Source organism: Gymnoscopelus braueri (assembly GCF_963280865.1).
Source record: "Gymnoscopelus braueri genome assembly, chromosome: 5".
NCBI lineage: Eukaryota > Metazoa > Chordata > Actinopteri > Myctophiformes > Myctophidae > Gymnoscopelus > Gymnoscopelus braueri.
Window position 1 is genome coordinate 55447991 of NC_137606.1, and position 24010 is coordinate 55472000.

Here is a 24010-nt window from a genome sequence, read left to right on the forward strand (position 1 = left end):
TCTCACTATAGACGAGATTGAAATCTCGAGATTTATAGCGCATGGCCTATTGTGTTTTCAGCTGTGGCGTTTCTACTGTACCATTAATCCTAAGGTATCATAACATCATAGAAAAGGTATGAAAACCCTAACAATAAACGACACGTGAAGCACGTACTAGACTATAGCGATATTAACAAACCACCGCAGATGTATTTAGCCAGCGATTCTATCAATGATTAACTTAAATCAAAGGGAACGAGCAAACATTTTGAGAAGAAAAATTCATCATCATCATCATAGTTCAGCTCCATATAGAGCTCTGCTCACATCAAAGAGGTTACATCATCTGTTATGATGTTGAACCTCTTTGAACTGGAGAATGTGTGTGTGTGTGTGTGTGTGTGTGTGTGTGTGTGCGTGTGCGTGCGTGCACGTGCGTGTGTGCGCGTGCGTGCGTGCGTGTGTGTGTGTGTGTGTGTGTGTGTGTGTGTGTGCGCGTGCGTGCGTGTGTGTTTACACATGACGTGTGTACATGAGATGATGAGTGGTTGTTTGTCATCAGGGATTAATCCTGCAGCTGATAGCTGAGCTGTGGGGTTTCAGCAAACAGTTATGTACACACAGATGCACACAGATGCAAACACACACACACACACACACACACACACACACACACACACACACACACACACACACACACACACACACACACACACACACACACACGCAACACACACACACACACACGCATGCAGTTTCAGGGCTTTTGATTCCAGTATGGTGGTATATGTTAATCTGTGAACGTAAACCAAGAACCCCAAAACCCCTCTCGGGAGAAGTGAAGTGCTAAAGTCATAGTGGCCGATTATGGTACTGCAGCTTATATACCACAGCTGCGGTGCCAGACACATGAACGATCGAAAGCGCTGTCGACCAGTGGGGTGTTTTACGTTTTTTTTCCCCCGGAGGGATACGATAATCATTCCCTGTATGGTGCAACGGTGTCTGCGGTCTCATTAGGTGTGTCTTTGACCTCCATCATGTTGTTTTTGTAAACCACCTTTCGTCCAGTCAAAGTACTGGATTATGATTGGGAATATCTTCACTGCACCGTGGTTACTCCCATCAGTAGCAATGGCCAATGCTTGAATAGTACTGTATTTCTTTGAGCGCCTCCAGCCAGGGACGTGCTAGGCCCCTAATTCAGCCTGGGAATCTCAGATAGAGATTCCGGCCTCCGGCCGCGCGGCGAGGTCAACAAATACTAACCGATGAGCCGTATGTTTTTATTCATAATAAAAATAAACAATGATAAATGTACAATAATGATAAAATACTGGAGGTAACGTGGGCCAGTGCTATTCAAGCATTGGCCATTTCAGATGAGAGACAAGCCAATGGGCCAATTACATGAGTTATATTTACTTTGTGGGCCCGCCACAAAGTAATCACAATCACAAAACCCATCTAACCCCTGCTCATTTTGCTAGGATTGGATGGCTTAGGGTTGAGGACAGAGTACAGCAACTTGCTATGGGCCTGGTCTTCAAGATATACCACAACATTGGGATCCCCCTGTATTTGTCAAAATACTTCCAAAATGTTAATGAAGTCCATTATCATAACACCAGAGCCAGCTCCACAAATCATGTTCAACCCAGATTTGGCTCAACTAAAGGAATGAACTCGTTCTCATGCTATTCATCAAAAATGTGGAATGCCCTACCAAAAGGAGTAAAGGAGTGTAAAACCCTACTCACTTTCAAAACTGCCCTAAAGATACACCTTCAGGAGGCTGCAATTCGAAAATGGCCCCTGTCTAAGTCTTAACTATACCCCTCCTACCCCCCCCCCCTTTTTCATTTTCTTCTTTTGTATATATTTTTTTCACTTTTCATACCAGTAACCTGTAAGCTGATTGTATGACATTCTGTATAGTAGTGTGTATATCTGTCTGTCTCTTATATTTCATCATGATTTGTGTGCATGGGGTTCTCATCTTAAACAAGCTCAGTGCTTAATGAGTCTTCCAGTTTAGTAGACCTTGTATTGTGAATTTGTACTTCCATGTACTGTTATTCTCATGTCTTACTAAATAAAAGTACATCAATCAATCAATCAAACCCAGAACCTAAAAGTGGAGAAAAAAAAAAAAGAAAAAAAAAAGGCCGGCCGGTCGGCCTTGTCGGCCTGGAATGGAGCGGCCGTTGGGGAATTGCCCCAGTTTTCCCAGTGGCCAGCACGTCCCTGCCTCCAGCGCAATTTCAACAGAGTGGGGCGCTATAACACTACTGACAATGGCCCCTGTTTTGGTACGTGCACTTGAAAACGTTTTCACTTTGTCTGAATCTGGGAATGCCCTTTTTCAGCAAATTACTGGTGCAATCCATCGACCTGTACAGTAGCTGCAGTGCTAAAGGTGGTACAAAGTATTCGGTCAATTTAGCAGAATTTAAAAATGTTTCAATTCAATTTTATTAAAGTGTCAAATCTCAACAAGTTGTCTCAAGACACTTTAAATGTAGAGCAGAGACATGACAGTCCCACCCTGAGCAAGCAATTTTGCAACAGTGGCAACGAAAAAACTCCCCCTTAACTGGAAGAAACGTCAGGCAGACCCTAGGCTCTACTAGGGTGGGAGGCCTCACCTCGAAGAAGAGGTCTCACCTCGAAGAAGAGGTCTCACCTCGAAGAAGAGGTCTCACCTCGCACAGCTATCTTGTGCTTTGTACTGGTGATATGGGCTTGCAGGTCTGAAGAACTTTACCTGTATTTGCCACAGAGACGCAAGTTGCAGCTCTGCAGACAGTATACACTCTGCTTCCCATTTGTCACGACCCAGACGAAAACACGGGTATTTTTTCCGCATTTCATCTGCGAAATTGCATTTGCGTTTCGGCATTTTCATTCACTCACGGGGGCAGTGCATGCGTCTGCCTCAGTGCATCTTTTACTTTGAACTGAGCGTATAGGATCGCTGTATTATAATGAATCAATACACGCCGGGGAATCAATATGAATGACAGCACGACGTATGTGCTTTCCTGCGACTTCTGTCTCGTTGCTGTGTGACTGTCAGTGAGAGTGTGAGCTTTGCGAGTCTGCGCCAGTGTTGCCAAGTCTCGTGATAGGAATAAGCCGACAGACCTCCAAAAAACAAGCCAAAAACAAGCCAAATCTTGTCCAAAAGTTGTGGTAAATAAGCGGACTTGGCAACGCTTGTCTGATTCTGGTCTGATTCTGGTGACTGAGAATGCGCTCGGCAGCTCATTGGCTCATTTACTCATGACACAACCAATGGGTAAAAGAGGACGTATGGCCACTCAACCATATTATAACTGTTTGTGTTTTTTTACTTGATCATACTACAGCTTCACACAAAAGCATAAAAATATCCTGCGTTTCGAGCAGCGGCGTAACGAGGCAACAGTGGGCCTGGACGCGGGGTGTTCACTGGTCTGAGCAACCATCAGCTGGGTGTGCTGTGTGTGTGTGTGTGTGTGTGTGTGTGTGTGTGTGTGTGTGTGTGTGTGTGTGTGTGTGTGTGTGTGTGTGTGTGTGTGTGTGTGTGTGTGTGTGTGTGTGTGTGTGTGTGTGTGTGTGTGTGTGTGTGCGTGCGTGCGTGCGTGCGTGCGTGCGTGCGTGCGTGCGTGCGTGCGTGTTTATTGTGTATTGTGGCAATTTCCGCCAAATCCTTGTCTTTGGCCTGACAGACACATCCTCTGTGCGTGCGTGTGCGCGTGTTGCTGCACCAGTAACAAGCTTGTTATTTATTTGTGTTATTCTGTATTGCTGCACCTCATATCTAACCTCATGTACACATGTTTAGTGTTTTACCCTATTCTTTTCTCCTTGCTCTATCCTCTATCATTGTACGTCTTCCCTGTTCTGAATACTGAGACATGATGGATGACAAAGAAACTAAAACTAAAAACTAATACTTTTCACCCACAGTTTGTACCTGTAACATTTGAACAACTGAGGCATTTTTACTTTACAACAGTATTTATAATGCTCTGTACTTTTATACTTCTACTCCACTACATCTCAGAGGCAAATATTGTACTTTTACTGTAACCCTTACATTTTGGCCATTTAAAAATAGCAGCTCTACAAGCTCGCATTGTGAGCTTGTAGAGCTGCTATTTTAACGTCAACTTTTAACGTCACTGATTCTTTATGACAGAGGTTCTCTACCTCTATAGGGCCCCGACCCACCGGAAAATCATATTTGAGCTGGGGACCCCCAAAATAATAATATTTGAACGGGGGACCTCCCACCCTGACAAGTACTTGGAATTGTAGAAGTTGAGGCATTACATTTAGTTTGACTCGGTTCCACAGATACAAATTGTGAAATTAACCGATCTACAAGCTCGCAACGGCGTTGTGAGCTTGTAGATCGGCTATTTTTGTTAGCCTCTTGTTAGCCTCTATGTTTTGCCTCTTGCTTGTATAATTTGGCCAATGTTTGACCAGTTTTTATTATATTAGTTAGTATTAGTTTACTATATGTGGTTGATTACTTTTGATGAAGTAATGGTCTTTTTATTCCCCCCCCCCTTTTAGGTATTAAAAAGGTCTTTTACTGCTTTTTGACAGCAGCCTATCGTCACTTTCAACTTTCCACAAGAACAGTACAGTTGCATGTATATCCTTTAACTTCTAGTCTACTACCAGCGTTGATTTTGTCATTGTTTGAAAAATGTCCGTCGACAAAAAACTTTTAACTGACAAAAAAAATAAAAACTAAGCTATGATGACTAAAACTAAGACTAAATATATTGACAATTTCGTCAACTAAGCTATGAAACTAAGACTAAATATAAAACAAATAAAACTAGACAAAAACGTTAGGGAGGAACTAGTGGAGAAGAGATCCAGTAGAACTAAGACTAGTGGAGAAGAGATCCAGTAGAACTAAGACTAGTGGAGAAGAGATCCAGTAGAACTAAGACTAGCGGAGAAGAGATCCAGTAGAACTAAGACTAGTGGAGAAGAGATCCAGTAGAACTAAGACTAGTGGAGAAGAGATCCAGTAGAACTAAGACTAGTGGAGAAGAGATCCAGTAGAACTAAGACTAGTGGAGAAGAGATCCAGTAGAACTAAGACTAGTGGAGAAGAGATCCAGTAGAACTAAGACTAGTGGAGAAGAGATCCAGTAGAACTAAGACTAGTGGAGAAGAGATCCAGTAGAACTAAGACTAGTGGAGAAGAGATCCAGTAGAACTAAGACTAGTGGAGAAGAGATCCAGTAGAACTAAGACTAGTGGAGAAGAGATCCAGTAGAACTAAGACTAGTGGAGAAGAGATCCAGTAGAACTAAGACTAGTGGAGAAGAGATCCAGTAGAACTAAGACTAGTGGAGAAGAGATCCAGTAGAACTAAGATAGGGAATATATTTTTTCCCCCGATTATGACATTAAAATAAGAAAACATTTATTTGTAATCGATTCAAGTGATTACTCAAATTAACTGTCGCACCCGTAATTTGTGACATATTCATTATTGTGTCAACAGCAGCACGCTTTGATGGTGAATCCTGGCATTTAGCTTCTATCCGTTCTATCCCCTCACACACACACACACACACGCACGTGCACACTCACACTCACACTCACACACACACACACACACACACACACACACACACACACACACACACACACACACACACTGATGGTGTGATACCGAAGCCTTCTCTGAAGAACAGGAAATTAAAAGTCCTTTTTTCCTCCGGTCCGCCTGCCACTCCATGGCTTTTAGCACACGAGGCGTTGGATCCAGACTCCCATCATCTCCCTGCTCCCCTTATGAACTCATTCTGCTTATCTCCTCTCACACACACACACACACACACACACACACACACACACACACACACACACACACACACACACACACACACACACACACACACACACACACACACACACACACACACACACACACACACACACACACACCTCTGTTCTCTCTATATGTGTGTGTGTGTGTGTGTGTGTGTGTCTCTCTCTCTCTCTCTCTCTCTCTATCTCTCTCTCTCTTTCTCTCGTGCTATCCTTCCCATTGCCTTTTTACTTACTTCAGATTAAAGGAGCAATTCACCCATTTTCAACCGATCCTCGTATAATTGGTCATCCTCACTAATATGCATTATAAGATGCACCTGTTCTGATTTAGTCATTTCAATTATTATCATTATTATTATTATTATTGTTATGACTATTATTATGTATTAATGCAAGACAACAATGGCTTCTACGTCAGCACGCTAACTTTCCAAGAGGAGAGAGGCTGTAGTTTCTACTAGCTTGGAATCCCTGTCGATGATGTCACTGGTGGGCGGGTGTCTGAACTGTCCACAGCCCACCGATGAGACACAGAATGAGCAGATGGATGCCATAAGGGTCCATGCAGAGCCCTATATTAGAGAGTTACGCCACTGAGGGGGCAGAAACAGAGTCGGCCACGTGGTTCATGTAAGCTGGAAATAGTGACAAACGCCCATAGACTCCAATGCATTCTGTAAACGTCCTGGTTTAGGTGCTTTGTCACTATTCGCCATTAGAAGGCTCTGTAGAAGACCTGGCCCCATGAAGTGGACGGAGGTGACGTAACTCGACTTGAATGTCTCTGGGTTCATGTGGTTCCATTCGTACACTCTCTTAGTTAAATGACAAACTAAAAGAGCCAGGCTGTTGTCCCGGACGGTCAGCTGTCCTTCAAGGCACACGTTGCAGCGGTCACTCGTTTCCCTTAGGTTTACATTCTATAAATGTGGTTTTCAACCCTTTTTCATGCCAAGGACCCCTACATTGATATCCATTTTGCCGCGGACCCCCATCTGAAAATAACATTCAAAGGATCAGACCCTACCTCACCCAGGAGTCAGCCCAGCTCCTTATCCAGACCTCAGGTCGTATTAAGACTCCACTACAGTAACTCCCTCCTTACTGGCGTCCCGGTGTGCTCACTTAAAGGGATACTTCACTTTAGGGCCGGGGACACATTTAAAAAAAATATCAAGAATAAATGAAAAAAGTTATGGAAAATTCATGGCCCCCTCACGCATTAGAGTGTCCTACTAATGTGTGAGGGGGCCATGAATTTTCCATAACTTTTTTCATTTATTTTTAATATTTTTTTTAAATGTGTCCCCGGCCCGAAAGTGAAGTATCCCTTTAAGCCCCTCCAAATGATCCGGAATTCCGCAGCACGCCTGGTCCTCAACCAGCCAAAATGCCCCCTTTTCAACTCCCTCCATTGGCTGACGCTGGCTGGCCTACAAGGCAGCCAAAGGCACGGCAGCCCGTATACCTTCATTGCCTGACCCTACATCCCCTTCCGCTCACTCAGATCAGCTAACACAGGAAGGCTGTCTGAGCCTTCTCTAAAATACTATACTAATATTTTGTTTTGTTTTAGGCGCATTCCTAAGACAATAATTTGATGACCGGCAGAGTCTCCAGTAGGAGACACACACACACACACACTCACCTCTCTCTCTCTCTCTCTCTCTCTCTCTCTCTCTCTCTCTCTCTCTCTCTCTCTCTCACATACAACGTACTATTTCAAAGGTTTTCATAATCACAGAGCCAGCATCAGTATTAGGCGTCAGCTCATTGCCGTTGTCCCTACACATGCACTGGATGTTCAGGCCGCTGCGCCAGTGGTTCACAAACCTTTTTCATGCCAAGGATCCACACAATGATATGTATTTGATCCCCACCTCAGAATATTTTGTGGCAGGGAGCCCCATAGATATAGAAACCTAGATACCTCATTGGCCTCTGCAGCGCATTGGAGCGACTGGTATCTCAATACAAGGCTCTTCCGCAGGGCTGTTTGACTACTGACCAATCACAGCGCGTCTAACTGACTAGTTGCTGCGCGGCTGCCTCTTAAGAAAAGACCCACCCCCACCCGCCTCTGACTGGCCTACCGAACCCCCTCCCCCCCCCCCCTTCTGTGACACACGCGGAAGTTTCCAGCTTGCCCTGCTGAAGCGGAAGGAAGTGGAAGCACGGCCGAGATACGCACGCCTCAGAGCCCCCCCCCCCAGAAGCAAAGATTTGAGTTACAATAAATGTTTGCTTTAAAAAATATTTATATATTCAAAGATTTGCACACATTCTCGCGCCTTTTCAAAAATAGCAGATCTACAAGCTCATAGCGCTATGAGCTTGTAGATCTGCTATTAGCCAAAGCCAAAGTATAACGTAATGTGGTCAAAGTGGTTAAAATGCTGTGACACTATATTAACACATTTTGCTGGGGACCCCCTGGAACACCCCCAAGGTCCCCTGGGACCCCACTTTGAGATGCCAATGCGCTCTGCGACCTTCAAATCCAGTCCTATATTTGGGCTGGTCAGAGCAATGGTCACCACGTTATGCTGCTGTAACACTGTGTGTCAATTCTCACACCAAAAAACCTAAATTGGAACTCAAACATATGGGATGTGTTTGTGGCAGGTTTGGTGCAGATTGGTGTATATATTTACAGTATTCATTTGTCTTGGCTACTTTAAAAGTCACCTTGTTTTTGTATTTAATTTCATGCAGTTAAATAGATAGATAGATAGATAGATAGATAGATAGATAGATAGATAGATAGATAGACGTTTGTGTTCAGTCTGTCATGTCATCTGCATCAGAACATTTTTCTATCCACTTCAGCCATATTGTACATCTGTAGAAGTCAGCAGAGCCAATTTGTAATGGAATCATATCACCCCCTGTTGGTTGTAAAAGGTACTGTGCACACCTCGGTGACATTCACTCGAGCTGTCTCCGCGCGCAGGCAGGCAGGCAGGCAGGCAGGCAGGCAGGCAGGCAGGCAGGCAGGCAGGCAGGCAGGCAGGCAGGCAGGCACGCACGCACGCACACACACACACACACACACACACACACACACACACACACACACACACACACACACACACACACACACACACACACACACACAGGTCTGAGTTGGACGTTCATATGTCGTCCTATCGTTGTAACAAAAAGCCCCCCATCTGAACATGTTTTGTGCAAGGGGACCACCTTATGAGATTTGGTTAAAATGTTTTTAAAATATTTTAAAATTGTCTTTGAGAAAATAGCAGATCTGCTATTCTCAAATAGCTGATGCATATAGGGGTTACAGTTACTAAACAGATTTTTGATACATTATACATTAACACATGTCGCTGCATGGGGACCCCCAGAACCCCCCTCAGGGACTCACTTTGAGAACCACTGACATACGCCATATTTGGGCGTCGGCGTGACGACGTAAGCGTCCATCTAGAGCGGGGCATATAAGAGGTGCGTCGCATCCTATACGTCCTATGTGTGTGATCGTGAATGCCTACAGAGTGACAGACAGTCGTAAGAGACTCAGGTGGATTTGGTGCTTTGCGAGCTCAAGCTTTATAAATAGAAGATCTTGAAGATCTTACGGCCCTTGTTCGGTTCGTTATTCGGTGTTAATCGGCTAAGAGTCCACGCCATTGTGCAGTTCGCCGCCTGACCGCATTTTGCTCGTATGAGCAGTGACGAGTAAACGGCTTCTTGGATTCTCGACCGGACTCGACCAGCTAAAACCGGAGCCTGAATCGGCTTGAATCGGCTTCTCCCATGGAGAACGACGCGACAGACCAGGAGGGCCCGGACCACAACGCGGAAAACGACGCCTTAGCCGATGAGTCGTCCGCTCCTGAACCGGGCGCCGATGTTGAGGGCGTCACGGAAGGCGAGGAGGAAGAGGTGGTGGTGGTCCCGACGCCAGAGGAGATCAACAGGACGGTCAGGGAGACCCTGCAAGATCAGCTCAAACAGCTGGCTGACCTCTCTGCACCCCCCCAGGAAGAGCAGTGAGGTTTAATTTGAACCTTTCTATGCTGCACCCCCCCCCCCCCAAGAAGAGCAGTGAGGTTTAATTTAAACCTTTCTATGCTGCACCCCCCCCCAAGAAGAGCAGTGAGGTTTAATTTAAACCTTTCTATGCTGCACCCCCCCCAAGAAGAGCAGTGAGGTTTGCATTTAAACCTTTCTATGCTGCACACACCCATGCATATGATGCAAAACGCTCTAAATGTATCTGTACATATGTATATATATATATATATCTGTATTTGTATTTGTGAACCTGTTTTCTATCTGTTTCCCTTTGCTCGCACTCTACCTCTATCCTCCTCTCTTCTCACAGAATACTACCAAACGATGGAGCGTGCACACATGAAAGGATTTCATCATTTCAACCGCTTTACACCTGTAGAACTGTGACGTGACGAATGAAACAGATTCTGATTTTGACTCTGCACCAACGGGGGCCGGCGCTGTAGACACAGGCCTCTGGGAGTGAGGATCGGTCACCTAAGAGGCACCCCAGTCATTTCCCCGGAGGATTGACCGAACGGGCTGGGGTTTGGAGGCTGGTCTCCATCGTCGGGGGCCTTACTGGAGGGGGTGAAGGGAGGAGGTGGATGGGGTGAGAACAGATAAAGGAGGCTGGATGCTATCACGGCCAACCCCTCCCGACCCCCTCCACATGGAGATTGTGGGGCAACTGAGCAGGAGGGGTAATGATAGATGAATCTACCCCGAGAAGAGGTACAGGCCACTCGGGGGTAGAATGGCTGGTAGAGCGGCCGGATGGGAACTGCAACGTTTCCAGTTGGAAGTGTCCTTGAGCAAGACGCTGAACCCCTAATTGCTCTTGATGAGCAGGTTGGTGCCTTGCATGGTTTCCTCCTCCATCGGTGTATGAATGAGTGTGTGAATGGGTGAATGTAATGCACAATCTATGTAAAGCACACTATATAAATGCACCATTTACCGTTTACAATAGACTTGGTCTGTCTTTCATGCCGCCGGTAGGCATGAAGATTTACACTGAAGCACACAATGGTTGTAGGACTCATGGTTACTATGCGTATTCTCATTTATCAGAGGGTGTATACCGTTCATTGTTCATTATTGATGGCATTAATTTTTTTGTGTAATGTTTTTTTCTTACCCTGCTGAGTCTTGAGTCACTTCTCTTAACTCTGTATAACTGTATATCTTCACAACTGCTGTGCTGCCTCTGGCGACTGAAACAATTCGAGAACTATCTATCTGTGAGAGTACATTACCAGGGACAATGCGGGTGGGTCATGAGACGCGCTACAGGGGACCGGCACTTACCTGACTTTGTGCACTCGGGCCCCAGATAATTTGTGAGGTTGAAATTGACGCTCAGCCTGATCTCCAAGAATGTAGTATACATTGCACGGATCCAGTGCACGTTATTCCGTGCATAGTAGCCTAGAAAACCCGAAAATCCGTGTCCCACGGTGGGCGTAACCAGTTGCAACCCGGAAAACCCCGGAAGCAGAGCAGTCCCCACAACACAATTTACGATTCTGTGCCTATCGGTACGTAACTCAAACGGCGCTGAGTAGGCTCAAGGGAACGTCGCAACGTTCGGGACGGCAACTCGTTCGCTTTAGCTCACTCGGTGGTCCCTTACGTGGCGCCAATTCCCTTGAAACTGCGCGCCTCCGAAATGGTTTAGTCACAATGGGGGAGGAGAAGCGAGGCGGCTATGCACGGATTTTCAGGTTTTCCAGTTGTCTTGTCACGGAATGACACCTCCGTGCAATGTATACTAAATTCTTGGAGATCGGGTTGTGGCGCTCGAGGACACCCTTCCTTCGGATGTGCGTGAGAGAGGGAGGGCAGTGGGACCGAACGGAGAAGGATGCTGAAGATGGAGCTGCCAGGCAGGCAAGGAGGAGAAGAGGAGGAAGGCTACAAAGGTTTATGGATGCTAAACGCAAATAAAAGCAAGGTCATCACCTATAATATCGACCCAAGAACATTCGCCCCTAACAACAATAGATGGTAATGCTCTAAAGGAGGCCAGTGACTTTAAATACCCTGGACGCATGGGTCAACTCCACAGAGCAGGACCTTAAAGTGAGGACATCGCTTGCATGGAGAGCTCTTGAACAGGAACATCAAACAGGACAGAACACGTTACCAACAAACGTCTGTACGGGCCGCTACCGTGTGAATCAGAGAAGATAGCCGTCAGGAGGATGAGACTAGCCGGTCATCGCCCTGCCAGAAAGCTTGTAATGTGGGAACCAACACACGGGTGTTGATCAGCAGGACGTCACGTGGATGTACTGAAGAAAGACGCTGGTGCAGAAAGCACCAGTGGTGTAAAGTAACTAAGTACATTTACTCAAGTACTGTACTTAAGTACAACGTTTAGTTATTTTTTACTTTACTGGAGTATTTCCAATTTTCGGTACTTTTACTTCTACTCCTCTGCATCTCAGAGGCAGATGTTATACTTTTACTCGACTACAATTATTTGAAAACTTTTGTTAGTAGTTACTTTGTAGATTTTGATTATTATTACAAAACACACATTAACCACTTCAGGCAGCCCTATATACATTTTGGCCATTAAAAAATAGCCGATCTACAAGCTCACAATGCGTCGCGATGCGACGCATTGTGAGCTTGTAGATCTGCTATTTTCAAAAGATTTTTATACATTTGAAAACTTGAAATGGGACATTCTGCATAATTGCATAATGAGAGAGAGAGAGAGAGAGAGAGAGAGAGATGCATTATGAAAACATGAGCACATCTTCACAACCCTGAAAACATCATTACGAATAGCATTAACCACATGAACCCCAGCATGTCTATTCAATCACCAAAAAAGAGCCGATCTACAAGCTCTCAACGCGTCGTTGTGAGCTTGTAGATCTGCTATTATTGCCAAAGAGGCAGGTGGCTGAAGTGATGGAAGAAGATGCAGGAAACGGCACCATGATGGAACCTTATGGAAGATTATGGTGTCCATGCAGATGCACCTTGTGTCATTATTGTTCCCATGTTTTTGTTACTCTGGTTTGTTTTCTTGACCACGATGTCATGGATGTCATCTAGATCAAACAAAGGTTCATTGTTTACCTGGTATCCTGTAGTTTAATTGTACAGATAGTTATTTTTGATACTATAGAGTACAGAAGTCCTGACGTCACTCGTTCATACCCTGGTTCGTAAAGTAATTTCTCTATGGAGAATAACATTGGGTCATCTTAGAATCGTCTCATATAAGAATTGTGGTCCAAAAATAAGCAAACTGTCTCGGCGATATTGTCAGGGAGGAGGTTCTGTATCGTTTATGATAGTCAGTCACTTATGATACAGTCTGTTTCTGGCGAAGATTTTACTAATTCGGCGGAAGTAACATTATCGTTTTCTCACCGTCAGTTGATGCTTCATATCCATAAGAGTCAAATCGTTATTCCTGAAACTAGAGAAAATTAAATTTGACTTAAGAGGATCACCAGGTGGATTTATGTCCGCCTGGGGTACCATAATAACCTATCTTACTAATCTGACAAGACTCCTTGATGCCACATAAGGTTGCCCGTGACAAAACCCCTCCATTGATCTGGAGTGCCCCCCCCCCCACCTGTCCCTCACGCCGTCACTCTGTCTTCTTACCTTCGTCTATTTTGTTCTCTGTTGGGGAGGAGGGGAGAGGGAGAGAAAAAGGGGGAAGGAGCATTCTTAGGTTATGTTTCTTTTTTTCTTTTCCCCTTTATAATTTGTTGTGGACTTTGCTGATTTAACGTAATGTTTTTTTTTCTTCTTTTCTTTTTTTCCCCCCACGTGGTGAAATGAACGGTGAATAAAGACCCATGAGGGAGGGAGGGAGGGTATGGGGAAAATTGAATGTTGTGTCAAACTGAACCAGCCTTGTACTTTGAACCAGCTGAGTGTTAAACGTTATGTTGGGAGTGAATTGTATTGTAATGTCTGTTCCTGTACGTAAGAAAAAAGAAAAAGGCATGAGTCTTATTGTACCTGTAACTACAATTACTATACCCTGATACTAATGCTGAATAAAAATGCATAAATCAAAAAGAGTCAAATCGCCGGGGTCATTTGTTTATTTTTGGAACACAGTTCTTATTAGACGCGATATTAAAGACGTCTATGGGAATTCAGAATGGGGTGGAAAACCGCGAACCAGGTAGACAAACCTAGGATGTGTAAATTACGTCAGACTTCGGTGCTCTATATTGTTTAGACAGATGCTAGGTTAATTGTTTACCTAATATCCTGTAGTTTAATTGTACATATAGTTATGTTGATAGAATATTGTTTAGACTGGTACTATGTTCTTGGTTTACCTGTGATCCTAGGATAAGTCACTCTGGATAAAGAGCGTCTGTTAAATGCCTAAATTGTCAAATAGTAATTGCAGTGGTGTAAAGTAACTAAGTACATGTACTCAAGTACTGTACTTGAGTAAAATGTTGAGGTATTTTTTACTTTACTGGACTAGGGGACAACCGGGGCGAATGACGCAGGGGGACGGTTGACGCACGGACCGTTTAGCCTGGTGCACAGGAAGTATGACGATTTCCGCTGACGTCATCCTTTTCCAAGTCCCGCGAAACGGATTGAGAGGAAAAATAAAGTAGTTTCACCCAGAATTGGCGGAGATACAGCCACAAACGTGCTTTCCCATACTGTAAGTAAATATTATCCTATGTGTGAGTTTTCCGTTTGCACAGCTGTATGTATTTTGTGTCGACTGTTAATGGATTTTGTCTGTTAGGCTAATCTGTTAGCTACCCAGCTAGCAACTGAGCGTGACCGCTGACGTCAGGCTGGTAGTTTCTGGGCGTGCCGCTGAAGGGGTCCCGCTCATTGAAATGCGTGGCGATGTGTCGTGAGCATCTATTGTCGCACCAGTGTGACGCTGTCCATGTTGAGGACAAGACTCTCTGTCTCTCTGTCTCTCAGTATTACTATACTTGTGAGGACTCAGAATCAGAATCAGAATCAGAATCAGTTTTATTGTCACATCACAGGTTTACACGGTAAAAAAGTGGGTGAAATTCTTTTTTGTACATCGTTCCCATCGCAACGTTAGTTTCCATAGAAAGAAGAGGGGGGGGGGGGGGGGGGGGAGAAGAAGAGGGTGGGGGCAAGTGGGAAGGAGATCAAAACAAGAGAGCAACAGAAGGCCAGACAAGTTATCTACATATTTACAAATTACCTGAGATAATAAAAAACTAAAAAAAAAACTAAACTAAGGTGCCTGAGCATAGCAGCAATGTATTGTATACTGTGCATGTTATACTTATACTGTGCATGATAGACAATGGACGTTAAGGTGCTTAGAGGAAAAGGAGCACAATAAAAAAAGACCAAAAAAAAAGTCAGTGCGTTATACAAGGGATTAAGGTGCAAAAGGTCAGTGCGTGTCCACCTAGAGTGGACTGACCCTAGTATAATCCGCAAGTAGCTCCATGAGGGAGTGCGACAAAAAGTCATTTTGTACCTGGTGTAGTCCACAGGTGTGTCCGAGGGGGGGCTAAAGTCCAAGTCATTGTCCCTGGTATAATCCACAGGTGTGTTCAGGAAGAGCCAGAAAAGTCTGCGCCGTCTGTTGTCAGGCTGCTGAACAAGGCCTATGCCTCATTCAGGCTTATGCCCCGTTCAGCATTCTGACAGCAGCCGGATTGAAACTACACCAGAACCTGGTGGTGGAACTCTTGATACTGCGGTAGAGCCCCTTGCCCGGTCGCGGTCGTTGTAGGGGGTTGAACAGTCTGTGACTTGGGTGGTGCTTGTCCTTGATGATGCGCTTGGCTTTGACCACGCACCGCTTTTTGTACAGTTCCTGGAGCGCTGGGAGCTCGATTCCCATTATCCGCTCTGCCGATCGCACTACTCGTTGTAGGCTGATCTTTTCTCGGGCAGTGCAGTTCCCGTACCAGGCCGTGACACAGCCTGTTAGGATGCCTTCAACAGAACTGTTGTAGTACAGCCTGAGGATGCGACGTCCTACTCCGAGCTTCTTCAGGCGGCGGAGCCAGTACAGTCGCTGCTGAGCCTTTTTCCTCACGTGTGTGGAGTGCGTCTCCCATTTGAGGTCCTCCTCGATGTGTACTCCGAGGAACTTGAACTCGCTGACCCTTTCCACTGCAGCACTGTCGATGAGGATGGGCGCATGGTCTCTCCGCGGCCTCCTGAAGTCCACGATCAGTTCTTTGGTCTTGTCGACGTTAAGAGAGAGGTTGTTCTCTCGGCACCAGCGTGCCAGTGATTTGATCTCCTCTCTGTAGTCAGACTCGTCGTTGTTGACGATTCGGCCTATCACTGTCGTGTCGTCCGCGTACTTTATGATGGTGTTGGAGACATATACTTGATACTATCGATATCGATATGTTACTATCGACTCATACTTGTGAGGACATAATAAAGCACGTTTATGGATCCCATTAGGGTTTTTTTTGCTATTTTTCACCCTGAACTTAAGCTTGGTGTTATTTAGTGATCAAAACAAAGTAAGGTGACCTAGGATTCATTCTTATTGTATTGTATTTACTCATTGCATTGTTAATTCTGTGTATTGGGATTTAATTCCTATTTAAAATACAATTAAATAATTTGCTATTTGCTAACTATTATTTAATACTCAAGTGGCATATTGTTAATAACACACATTAATTAATTATGAATATAACTTCTTATGAAGTAGTGAGATTGGAATAGAATTATCAGACAGCCTACAGATATTTTCTGTCTCTGTCTGTCTGCGGACACACATCTATCAATGCTGATGTGTTGTGAATGTTTGATTTGACCATGAATGTTTGATTTTAGCATCTTAAGTGTCCACTTTGCAAATGTGTGGACACACCCTCTTATCTGCCATTAGCATGCAATCTTATTGAAGCTGAGCTTACTCTCACTCACCCTGTCAGCAAATCTGTACTTGTATAACCCTTATATTTAGAATATATAATTATGACTATTTAGATCTATACTGATCTTTACTGCTGTTGCTTTGCTGAATCTTCTTAGTAAATTATCAACACTTCACCCTGACTTGATATTAATATTTTCCATTATAGACAGAAATATTGTGAGCTGTTATTGAGGTAATTTCATAACAATTCAAATTCCAGCTGTTATTGAGGTAATTTCATAACAATTCATAACTTCTAATGAAGTAGTGAGATTGGATTAGAATTATCATACAGACATGCATATATTTTCTGTCTGTGTGTGGACATCCATCTCTCTCTCTCTCTCGCGTCGCGTGACGTCACTTACGTAATGACGTCACGAACGTCATCTCCCCTTTTCACACTGGAAAATCCGCCATTGTTCTTCACCGCAGTGACCGCACTAAACCCCTGCTGCTGGGGATCAGAATAATACCGTGCCGAAACTGGTAAGTTATTCTTTGGCTTAGAATCATATTTTCTCATTGTGTGTACCTTACTGATTAAATGCGTTTAGTGTTTGGTGGTTGTTGTTGTTTTAGTGTTAGTTTATGCATTTGTAGATTCAGCCATAAGCCAAGGCGACGCTGCTGTTAGCTTAGCAGTTAGCGCGCTAGCGAAGCTAATGCTATCGCCAATCTGCAGACTGTACTATTAAACAACTGGGCTGACGATAAAAAGCGGTCTTTGTCAGTGAATGAGTTGCCAATGTTTCCATGTCGATGGAAATATTTCCATGATGGTCATCATAACCCATTTTCAGTAATGGTAATAGTAATTTTATGTAACGTCGCCTCACCAGTGTTGCCAGATTTCGCGAGAGTAATAAGCAACCAGGTCTAAGAAAACAAGCCCAAAAGAAGCAACTATAGGCCACTTCAAACGTCGGCTATTTGAAAATAGCTGATCTACAAGCTCACAACTGCAATTAACCCGCAACTACCATTATTTACTGGCAACTTAACTGGGAAAAACAAGGCTAACGTGGCTTATAATAAGCAAACCTGGGGCCTGTTCCTCAAAAGGTGAATTAAAAAAGCCTGGCCTTAAGCCAAATCCAGGCTTGACAAAGTCGGGTCCGAAAAGCCTCGTTTATTCCGTTCCTCAGACACCAAGCCAGGCTGAAAAGGAGCAACTTTGTCGAGCTAGGCTATGTCAAGCCAGGCTGTGTCCAGCCAGGATAATGAAGCCAGGCTGAATGGGCGGCGATTCGCCGGCGACGTATTTCTATAAAAGACCGTGAACTCGAGCGCAGATTCCTTGAACTTGACCAATCACGGAGTCCAAAACCAGAGCAGCGTTCTTCTCTGTGGCTGAATAGCAGCACTGCAGCAGCTCATGAAATCAGGAAGTAAAATGTATTTAAGCAAGAAAGGAAACGCGACTGCAATAAATAGATCCAGGGAGAAAGCATGGCATAGTATTGCAAGCACACACAGTGTGTGTGTGTGTGTGTGTGTGTGTGTGTGTGTGTGTGTGTGTTTGAGACGGACGGGCAACGGGACGAACGGGGACGGGACGGGACGGGGGGTGTACTGCGACGGGGGCCACAACGGGACAGGACGGGACGGGACGGGACGGGGGACGGGACGGGCAGAGCCGTCTGGGAGAAATGCGGGGCCCTGTGCGAAGTGGCGTGCGCGCGCGCAGCGCGCGTGCGCGCCCCCATTGGTATACCCCCCATTGGTATACCCCCATTGGTATAACTTCTCGGTATAACTCTTAATAAACGTGAATCTGTTCACGTGAATCTGTTCACCCTTCCTGCGGCCCTGGGGACGGGACTGGGGGGTTGACCGCGACAGGGGGCCGTGACGGGATGAGTGGGGGGGACGGGACGGGACGGGACGAGACACGCAATAACCCCACATTTGCAAGACCACTTTGGTAGAGGTTTGGGTTGTGTAGTTACCTTGCCATCATTATGTAACTCCAAAGGTGGACAAGAAATAAAAAATAATTTCTCCATTGACTAGAAATTGATAATTTAAAATATGCTCCTCATTGACTTACAAAGAGGCTCCTTTAAACCCATAACTAATAATTTATATATCTATATATATATATATATATATATATATATATATATATATATATATATATATATACGGTATATGTTTTTTATAATATTTAAAAAAAAATGTAATATATTATCAAACATCTAACAACAAGATGAAATATAGTGTTAACTATAACAGAGTGACAATTACATATCACATGAGTCATTGTGAAACAATTATGATTATGATTCATGGTCACACACTATTTCAGTAATTAATTTGATTATATCTTATTGTATTTATTTCATTTTATTTGAATGCAGGGTCATTAAAATGAGTCCATATACAAACACATGCTTTGAATTAACTGTGGAAAAACTTGAAGAACAAGGCACTAGATTAAGTAAGCTTGGCTGTTAGCCTGCTCCTGACCAGGCTAACTTCACAGCTAAATTGCCATGGTAACTAAGCTAGGCTTGCTTCAATTCTCTTTTGAGGAATCGGATAAGGCTAAACTTAGCCAGGGTGAACTGGCTAAACTAATCTTCAAGATAATTCACCTTTTGAGGAACTGACTCAGCTCTAATCCTGGCTAAATTAAGCCAGGATAGGTGGAAAAGCCAGGCTTTAGCTATAATTCACCTTTTGAGGAACAGGCCTCTGGCCACACTGCGTACCACCAGACTACTGTGGAAAAGCTGCTTTAAAGGAGAGCCTGTTTAGAGGCCGACGTCTGTGATAAGCGTTGAATATTTTCTGTGGTGTTGTAAAAAGATTGCAGCCTGTCTAATTTGTTTATTCTCCTCTCTCTTCAGTTTGGAACCAGACCAGAAACCAGAAACAAGCTGTACAAGAAGAAAACGGTCAATGTGGTATGTCTATAATGTCTTCTTAGTCAGACAATGGCTTGGAAGTGTAAACTTTGTGGTGCCAACTTTGAGAAAAGGGCTCAACTGCTGGAACACTACCGTTTGCATCATAGCAATATCTCCTCAGTCAGTCCATTGCCCTGTCTCTACAATGACTGTGTGTGCACATTTCAGTCAATAAATGCCTTGAAAATTCATTTATCCTGGTTACATACCCAGAAAGTTTTTCAAAGTTACAATCAGCTGGAAAGTGTGTCATTTGTCTGTGCAGTATGTACATTCACTCAACCTTTTAAAGACACAACTCTTTTTAGTCATTTAAGGACACATTTAAAACACAATGAAATGGTGGATTGTCCATTAAAAAATGGTAACTACCGTAGTAATGTCTATTCCTCCTTCAATGCCCACAAAAGTAGGAGTCATCTAAATTGTGAAGTCTCTGATTTTAAGAGTGAAATGGTCTTGATAGAAACAGACTGCCAACTTAGTCAAAGCACAGTTCAATCTGATGAGGCTGGGCCCTCTCAGAATGTTGAACTGGATGCTCCAGAGTGTAATCCAACTGAGTTTGTTAATGACCCTGGTGAATTGCAATCTCAACTGAGAAACAACTTACCCTTGTGTTTTCTTTTCCAGAACAGTGACACCAGTGAATCCGAGTCCAGACTGCCTTGCACCACTGTCCCTCGGACAACTCTTTGTGTTGGTAAGATGAGATTTTTCTAATTGTAAACAACCAAGCTGTCCAACACAGCATGCCTCTCTCCTTGTAGATCTGCTATTTTTGCCATTTGCTAAATTGTACTTGTATATTGCAGTAGATTTTGATTATTTCTTTATTTTTCGATCACCAAGCCCTGGAATGTCCCAGCCATCAAAACGCCAGCTATTGCTGAGCAGTAGCGATGGTTAGTAGATACCTGGTAAGTGAATCCCCTGAAAACTAGGAAGTTGCCTCGCCTAACCTTAAGTCCAGCTTCATAGTACATGCTCAAGATGTTTGTGTTTGTACCGAAACAACACATGAAACTCTGTATTCATTTACCCCCCCTCTTTTTTTTGCTTCCCGTAGTTCAACACCTGACCTCCATCAAGGAGGACATCCATCATCTGAAGGCCAGCCTCCTCCTCCCTCCTTCCCCCCCTTTGACCAAGCTCTGCAACCTGCTCCACTGCCCCACAGCCAGCCTCCTCCTCCCCCCCCCCCCCCCACTTGACCAAGCTCTGCACCAAATGAATGCTATTGGTTGGATCGTCAATTTTAAAAGAAATGGGACCATAATTTCACGCATATCATGGTGATTGAAAGAAGACTTTAAACTAGAGACTGGAAGCATATAGTATTAACCTTAACCTGTTTAAGTACAGTTCAAAACATGCCTTCCCATTGTGGTATCTGAGTCATAAGGGAACCGGCAGAAATACGGATCCATTTCCGGAGGCGGGGAATAAATAATCATCGCTCAGAGACCGGAGCTTTCATTCTCAAACAATTCCATTTTATTGTCAGAGTTCTTTCAACAATCTATACGTTCGAGTCAATTCAACATATAGCGCATCTTATTCATAGGTTCTGTTTTATCCTACTGAACGTGGCATCTGCATGGGTCCAGATTCACAGAGCCCCGTTCACTCCTACTACAAGTCATTATGTACTAAAACATTTGTTTAAAGATAAACTCCCCTTTTTCTGTGACAGTCAATCACAATCAGGCTCCTGTCTAAGCAATAGGTTCGGCCCGCCTTCTCCTCCCAGGACACTGAAAATAGCGTCTGCCTTGATCTGAACACATGACATCATTCCCTTAAACCTTATCTATAAGACTGTACTTTTCCATATGCTCCCGTTGTAACATTATTATTCAACATTTTATTAGCTTTGAAATAAGTCTAAACAGTAATATATTCGATGTTGTATGAATGACCTTTATAGTTAAAGTTATTTAATAGAACGCACCCCTCTGCTGGGTTCCAAGCCCCTTCCCCTTCCTAGAGAGAGCAGCTGTCAATACCCAAAGGCACTCTTGCTAATAGAAGACAACTTAAATATAGGGTTTTCGGACAGTGAACAGATGTCCCATTTAAGGACTCCTTGCAGGCTCACAGTTCTGTAGATAGCTGCTCTGGAATGCCAGGTAAATCCTCGGGGGAGCAGAGACCCAAGAACTCAGCCTGATCCCACTTTTAGATTAGGGCTGAGGTCAGCTAAGTCACCCAATGCAAATTGAGCCTGTTTTATTAACTTTACTGTTGGTCCCATTGAATGGAACATTCTAACAATTTGTATTTATAATATATTAATATCCTAATATTTCCATATTCCATAAGCACAGGACCCGATATTCACGACATTCCCCTCTTAAAGGATTACTCAATAACCTTTACAATAAAATATTCGGGGCCTGTCGGGCATATTGTCCTATGCACCACCTATGAAACAATTTTGAGACTTTGATTAGAAAAGACAAATTATTCTGTTTAGACTGGTCAATCCATTTCCCCTCTAGACTATTGACTTATAAAGTGAATCATCAACAAATCATTACACATCAAACAAACAGAAACAATATCACTCTACTCTCGGCTGGACTTCTTTTCACAAAACCTACGGAAAATCAAGTTAATAAAAACATCATTATTACGAATTGGCAGTTACATTGTGTGAACGACGCGCAAATACAGAGACACAGCCCTGCTCTTATTTTTTCTATTCTAACGAACGCAATTCCTTCTTCTTGACTGTCCATTTTGCACAATTCGACATGAGGCATAAGTTTGAATTCTCTGGACATGGTGAGTATGCAATCTGCAGATTTGCACATCACCATAGCCCAGAAAACCCGACCACAATGCACTCCTTTCTGTCCGAATTTGTGAATCACACAGGAATTGTCATCCTAAGGGTGTTGCTTCTGAACCGAATCACAGCTATTTCAGTACTTGACTTGATATTGACAATCAGAATTCTCTTATCCATACCTGATCCGTACGGGTGCCCCTCTTTTCATATGATCGAAAGAAAGTGTCATGCCTTTCAATTTGCAGATGCAACTTGATGTGTCACGGGTAACTCCTATAGGTACCTGGGACTTCCAACCGCTGCTGGTTTGTCAGAAACTATTGTAAATCTGTGACGACAGAGGTGTTGCACCCTGGCCTTGGCAAGGTGTTTTGCAGGGCCGATGATGATGAGTTGACAGGTAGCTGGTGGTCGCCACTTCCTGCTGGATCGGTAACACGGAGATGAAACGGCTGTCAGGTCTGGAACTCTCTCCTCCGGTGTGGCCGGTTGAATCTCATGCAGGCTGTACCCCCACGACTCCCCTCTCGACCATGGTCTGTGATGGTCACTGGTAGGTGGAGAGATGTGAAGAGAGGTGTAGCTGTGGTTCCCTGGAGGTAGAAGTCCAAGCGGCCTCTGTTTGCCCCAGGTCAGCTGTTCCCTTCCGCCTGCTGTCATCCTGGTCCAGCTGGATGGCTTCTCCAATCTCAGCACCTGCTCCATTTCTCCTGGTACAAAAACAAAAGTCCACCTATACCTGCTCTACATAAGCTAAACAGATGTCTAACTTGCTTAATACTCATACATTCAGGGATTAGTCACTCATAGACGCACAGTTTAACTCATGCTGTTAAAATTAGAGAACCTATCATTGAATTGTTGACTGCTATCTGATTCTTTCAGACAGTACATTCTCCTGCTGGTCCATTCGCTCCTTCATACATTGTACTAACTAAATTCCAATATTAAAGTGATATTTCCCACCTTATCCCTATTTTACTCTTCTAATTCCTGTTGTACTTTGTCAATCAATCGTTCCATTTCGTTATTCATTTACCACAGCTTTATCCTTTTTCCATATAACTCTTGTATTTCCCTAATAATAAATCTCCTATTTTAAGTCCTTTTACTGCACACTGCAATTGCATCTTATTTGCTCCATATTTTTCTGACAATAATTTCCAAAGTTTGTAATTCATTTAAGGACAAATCTCTTAATTTACTGTGACTCTCTTAGAGTCCTGGTTAACTTGTTATTTTGTTTTAAGCATGTTCCGAAATGTATTTTTCCATGATTTGATAATCATGATAGTATCCCAACACTGTGAAGTCTGAAAGACAACCACAGGACAATATTTTCTTTAAATGAGCATTTTCAAAAATAAATTGACAATATCTGCAACCTGCATACTCTATAATTTTTTACAATTTAGTAGACTCTTGAAAGCATATTTGCTAAATCTCTAACATTAGTTTTAAGGAAAGGGTTTGTTATCAAGGTTCAAAATAGGCATGGAAGCAAGTTATTTAGCTCTTTTTTTTTTTTTATCTGTGATGTGT

General features: G+C 43.7%; 1 protein-coding gene and 1 long non-coding RNA gene across 2 annotated transcripts in view; both read left to right on the forward strand.

Moving 5' to 3' along the window:
* The window catches only part of LOC308086001 (immunoglobulin superfamily member 11-like), a gene marked incomplete at both ends in the record, with an annotated part of 302311 nt that overhangs the window by 78669 nt on the left and 199632 nt on the right, over positions 1-24010 (forward strand). The gene's annotated exons all lie outside the window — the stretch shown is intronic.
* On the forward strand, positions 17163-20422 carry LOC308085698. Its single transcript, XR_013933205.1, has 3 exons — positions 17163-17245; positions 19612-19668; positions 20305-20422. It is a non-coding gene; the product is annotated as an uncharacterized lncRNA (long non-coding RNA).